The sequence below is a fragment of the Carlito syrichta genome, unplaced genomic scaffold, assembly GCF_000164805.1.
Source record: "Carlito syrichta isolate Samal-C Ts95f unplaced genomic scaffold, Tarsius_syrichta-2.0.1 Scaffold74866, whole genome shotgun sequence".
Classification (NCBI taxonomy): Eukaryota; Metazoa; Chordata; class Mammalia; order Primates; family Tarsiidae; genus Carlito; species Carlito syrichta.
In genome coordinates, this window is record NW_007018962.1 from 2947 (window position 1) to 8042 (window position 5096).

Consider the following 5096-nt stretch of genomic DNA (forward strand, 5'->3'; position numbering starts at 1 on the left):
CCAAAAAAACTCTGAATTTATTTATTAAAAAATTGGCTTATTCTTACATATTTAGGCTTCAGTCACCTTCAAAGTGCGCTCTATCTGATGCCATACACCTATTGAGATACTTTTCCCACTGCTCACAATAATTTTTGAACTCCTCAATTTTGATACCTCTTAATGCTTCTGCCATTTTTTGTTTCACCTCTTCCATATCTGCAAAATGTTTCCCTTTGAGGATTTTTCCATCCAGGGAAACAAAAAAAGTCACCAGGGGTGAGATCATGTGAATAGGGAGGTGAGGTATGGGAGAGGTTCATGCCGCTTTTGGTCAAAAACTGCTGAACACTCAGCACAGTGTGGGTAGGTGTGCTTATAAACTGCCCATCATGAAAAGGGCAAATGAGTTGAAAGAATTTCCACAAAAATAAATAAATAAATGCATACATACATACATGTACCGAAGTCAAACACAGCCTCTCACAACAATAGCTGGAACACTGATGCCAATGGGTTCCTAAAACACTTACCAGAGGAGGAAGTCTGTGCTACAAGGAGCCTGCCCTCCAAAAAATAACTCCATTATTTTTATTGAATCCCTCTCATATATTCATGCATTATCTACCACATTAATTTTGCTTATCCTCTCAGCTTAGACGCACCATGATAGTCTTAGAAAGAGTACTGTAATATACATGTGATAAAATGCAAGTAATAGAGAGAAGCTGTAGGAACCGTGAGGGTGCGCCTCTAGTAGCCATGGCAGTTTCGGCGCTGGTGGCACAGACTTGGCTTGGCATGTGGGGCATGAGGGCCAGGCAAACCCGAGGCTTCAGCTCAGATCAGTCCAAAAATATCGACAGGAGCTCAGACTCGATCCAGAACAGGCTGAAGAGGAACGATATTTCTAAGTGTAAACTAGAGAACAACTGGCAGCTTTGAAAAAACACCATGAAGATGAGATCGGTCATCATAAGAAGGAGATCGAGCATCTGCAGAAAGAAATTGAGCAGCATAAGCAGAAGATCAAAACACTAAAACATGATGATTAAGTGCACACAGTTCCTTCTAGAATGGCACATATAATTGTCCACTTCTATGTAGACATAGTTCTGCTTTAATTAATATCTGTCTGTGTGCTACTAACATTATAATAAATTGTCAACAGTGAAAAAAATACAAGTAATAAACATGAGAAAAATATCTAGCCTATAACTAAAAATGCAAACTAAAACAATAAGTTATTCTTCATCTATTATTAACTAAACAAAAAAACATTTTTAAATACCCAGAACAGATAGAAAAAGGAAACTGGCATGCTATTTCATTGCTTGTGGCAACATGAATTGAAAAGCAATCTGGAAATATGTATCAACATTTTTTTTTTTGAGTTAGAGTCTCATTCTGTCACCCAGGCTGGAGTGCAGTGGCATGCTAGCAGCCACCGCAGCCTTGACTTGCTGTGCTCAGGCGATCCTTCTACCTCAGCCTTCCAAGTAGCTGGAACTATAGATGCATACCATCATGCCAGACTTTTTAAATTTATTGTAGAAATGAGGTCTCATCAAGTTGCACAGGCTGGTCTCGAATCTCTGGACTCAGGCAATCCTCCAGCCTTGGCCTCCCAAAGTGCTGGGATTACAGGCTTGCCACTGCGTCTGGCCCTGAGGCATTATTAATATGGTAACAAATTGGAAACAATCCAAATGTTCAATACAGTGATTAGCTAAATAAGGTATCATATTATATATTGGAAGGATTTCCAAATGACCATTGACAATGAAGATTATTTGTTTTTTGTTTTTTTAAAATTATATTTGTTGTCACATAATGGTCAATAAACACAATCATACCCTGTATAATGATGTTTTGGTCAATGCATATCAAAACCACATTGAGACACCACCTAATCCCAGTAAGAATGGGCATCGTTAATAAAACAAAAAACAACAGATGCTGGCAAGGATGCGGAGAAAAGGGAATGCTTCTACACTGCTGGTAGAGATGCAAACTAGTTCAACGTCTATGGAAAACTGTGGAGATTTCTAAAAGAACTAGAAATTTGCCTTCCATATGACCCAGCAATCTTCCTATTGGGAATATACCCAGAAGAACTCAAATCATTCTACAAAAAGATACCTGCACATGCAGATTTATTGCAGCACTATTCATAATAGCAAAAACATGGAACCAACCATGCTGCTTATCAAAACTGGACTGGATAAAAAAAATGTGGTACATATACATGATGGAATAGTTTGCAGCCACAAAGAAGGACAAACATATGGACTTCACAGCAACTTGGATGAATTCAGAATCTATAATACTCAATGATCTATCACAGAAACAAAGAACAGAGTACCACATGTTCTCACTCATAAGTGGACCCTGACATTTACCATAATACAATAAGAAAGGGATTGGCAGTAGTGGGATACTGCCAGGGGAGGGAGAGGCAGGGACATATCAATAAGGGTACCTGATCTCATATTACACAGAGTGGGGACCATAGGGAGGTGCAAACTTTATCTGTACGATGACCACTTGTATACCTCTGAATTGCACCCCACATCTTAAAAAAAGTCAAAAAGTTAAAAAAAATTAAAAAGCTTATAAGATAAAAAAAGTTGCAGTAAGCAAATGTTAATTTATGGTTGAAGAAATAAAAATATTTTTTATAAATCTAGTGAAGCCAAGTGTGTAGTGTTTATAAAGTCTACAGTGGTGTACAGTAATAGCCTAGGCCTTCAAATTAACTCACCACTCAGTCACTGACTCACCCAGAGCAACTTCCAGTCCTGCAGGCTCCATTCATGAGAAGGGCCCAACACTCATATGGCATGTTTTGTTTTTTATAAAGCTATATTTATTCAATTTAAATGATAATCCCTTATTCTGAGATTATGTTCTTCCTAATTTGGGGACCATGATATATTTTCTTTTACATAATGATGCTGATAGCAGCTAGTAACTTTTTCTGTTTTTATGTCCTTAGCTTGCAAAATTAAAAGCCAGAAACAACTGCACCATTTTTTTCTTTTACATTGTATTGTTACTGTACCTTTTCTATGTTTAGATACACAGATATTTACCACTGTGACACAACTGCCTGTAGTTTTCAGTAAGTCACATGCTGTACAGCCTTGTAGCTAGGAGTCATAGGCTGTGTCACATAACCTAGGTGTGTAGTGGTCTGTTCCATCCAGGTTTGTGTATGTCTATGATGTTCACACAAGGACAAAATCATCTAACGATGCATTTCTCAGAATATATCCCTGTCATTAAGCAATGCATGACTGTATTTGTCGAATATGAGGGTCTAATATGTTCCATGGTTTGTTCAGGTTACAAAATTATGAGCAAAAGTAGATGGACATAGTCTTGGTTCTCACAGAGTTTACAGCATTGTGGGCAAAACAGATGGTGACATAGTTACCCTTATGTTTGGTCCCATATAGGAAAGGAACACGGGCCTGTAAAAGCAAATAAAAGGGAACCTGAACTAGTCTGAGATGTTAAGGCACACACTGCTAATTAAAGATGTGACTGACACCCCATGAGCACCCACACCTGACAACATGGGGATGTGGTTAAAAAAAAAAAAAAAAAAAAGATGTGACCTTTGCACTAAGCCCTGAAGAATAGGAAGATGTCAGTAAGAAACATGGATATGAACACTATATATTACCATGGTAAGTGTGAAGCTGGAGTAATTGGAAAACAGTGCAAAAATGAATTGGCAATATGATTGTGTGCAGAAATAGGTGTACAGAAAAAAGACTGGCAGAAAAACATAAAAATGCTAAGAATGTTCTAAAAGGTGGTAAAATTGTAGGAGACTTTTTTCCCCTCACAAATCTTCCCAATGTTCTACAACGTGCTATAATTCCTTGTATGAAAACCTTTGACTTCCGGCAAGATGGTGAGGGGGCAGCTCGGTCTGTGAGCCTCTCCACCCAGGAGAACGCAAAGAGACTCTGGATCTCTCCCCGGAGGATGCAGATCCCACCGTCGGCAGTCTGCTCTGCACACGGAGCTCGGCCGCAGACTTCGCTGAGGCATCACTGCGGTCTGGGCAGCGACTGTGGCTGCCGCTGCTGCCGCTACCTGGCGGGCCAGCAACCATTCCACATCGCGCTGCCGGTGCCTGAGGCCTGAGGCCAGCCGTAGCCGCTGCCGCCGCCGCCGCCTCCAGGAAGCCATTACACATCGCCGTCTGTGGCTGAGGTGAGCCACCACTGCCGCTGCTGCTGCTGCCGCCGCCGCAGAGGCAGCCATTCCACATCGCAGGCCTGTGCCTGAGGCGATCCACGACTTCAGACCTTGAAGCCCCTGCGTGCAAGATCTGCTGAGGTCTACTACCACCCAGATGTCCTGCCAGGCTGTGGGTCTCCTCCTGTGTGCCTGGAGGCAACATCTCCCTCCCCTTAGGGGCAGGCGAGCAGCTGAGATAAAGACCATCTGAAGCGAGGGATAACACCACCTACTGGCCATTCAAGGTAACAACACCGAAAGGGGAAAAATGGAAGCCTGACGGACACAGGCTATGTCTGAGTGGTGAACCCGGCAGTTGTGAACTGAGTGATGATCTCAGCTGCCCTTCACAACAGGCCAGGGGCAACTGATCCTAACTGTGCACAAACTTATCAGCCTGAAAAGACAGCTAGAAATTAGAGCTGAAAGGACATCTGACTTAAACCAAAAGTCTCAGAGTGTGCTCGATTGGTTCTCTTAGTCTACTGATTTGATTCTATTCCTTCTGTTTTGTTCCTCCCCTTTTTTTCCTCCTTCTTTTCCTTTCTTTTCTTCTCTCTGTAAACAATATCTTTGTATAGAGGAATAGCACACCAATAAGGAGGTTGGTAAGCTTGTATGTTAGTAACATTGTATGTTTTAGTTTTTCTTGTATGGGAATTGGTTAGTTTGTAGCTGTGGTCTATTGTTTTTATATGTTTCAATTTTTGTCTCTCTCTCTCCATTTGTTGGTACACTCGTCTGTTTTCACCCTTACTCCTCTCTCTTTCCATCCCCCTCCTCCCCCCACTGCCTGCTCCATTCTCTTCCCTCTGTTAACTGCATTTTATTTCAGGGAGTAAACCTACCACCCCACTGCA

The 5096-nt window shown here is 41.4% G+C and overlaps 1 pseudogene across 1 annotated transcript; it reads left to right on the forward strand.

Annotated features, from left to right (window-relative positions):
• Positions 1–741: 741 nt before the first annotated feature.
• Positions 742–1159, forward strand: LOC110595217 (annotated as a pseudogene). The gene has a single exon (XR_002481670.1). The product of XR_002481670.1 is annotated as an ATPase inhibitor, mitochondrial pseudogene (transcript).
• Positions 1160–5096: the final 3937 nt, after the last annotated feature.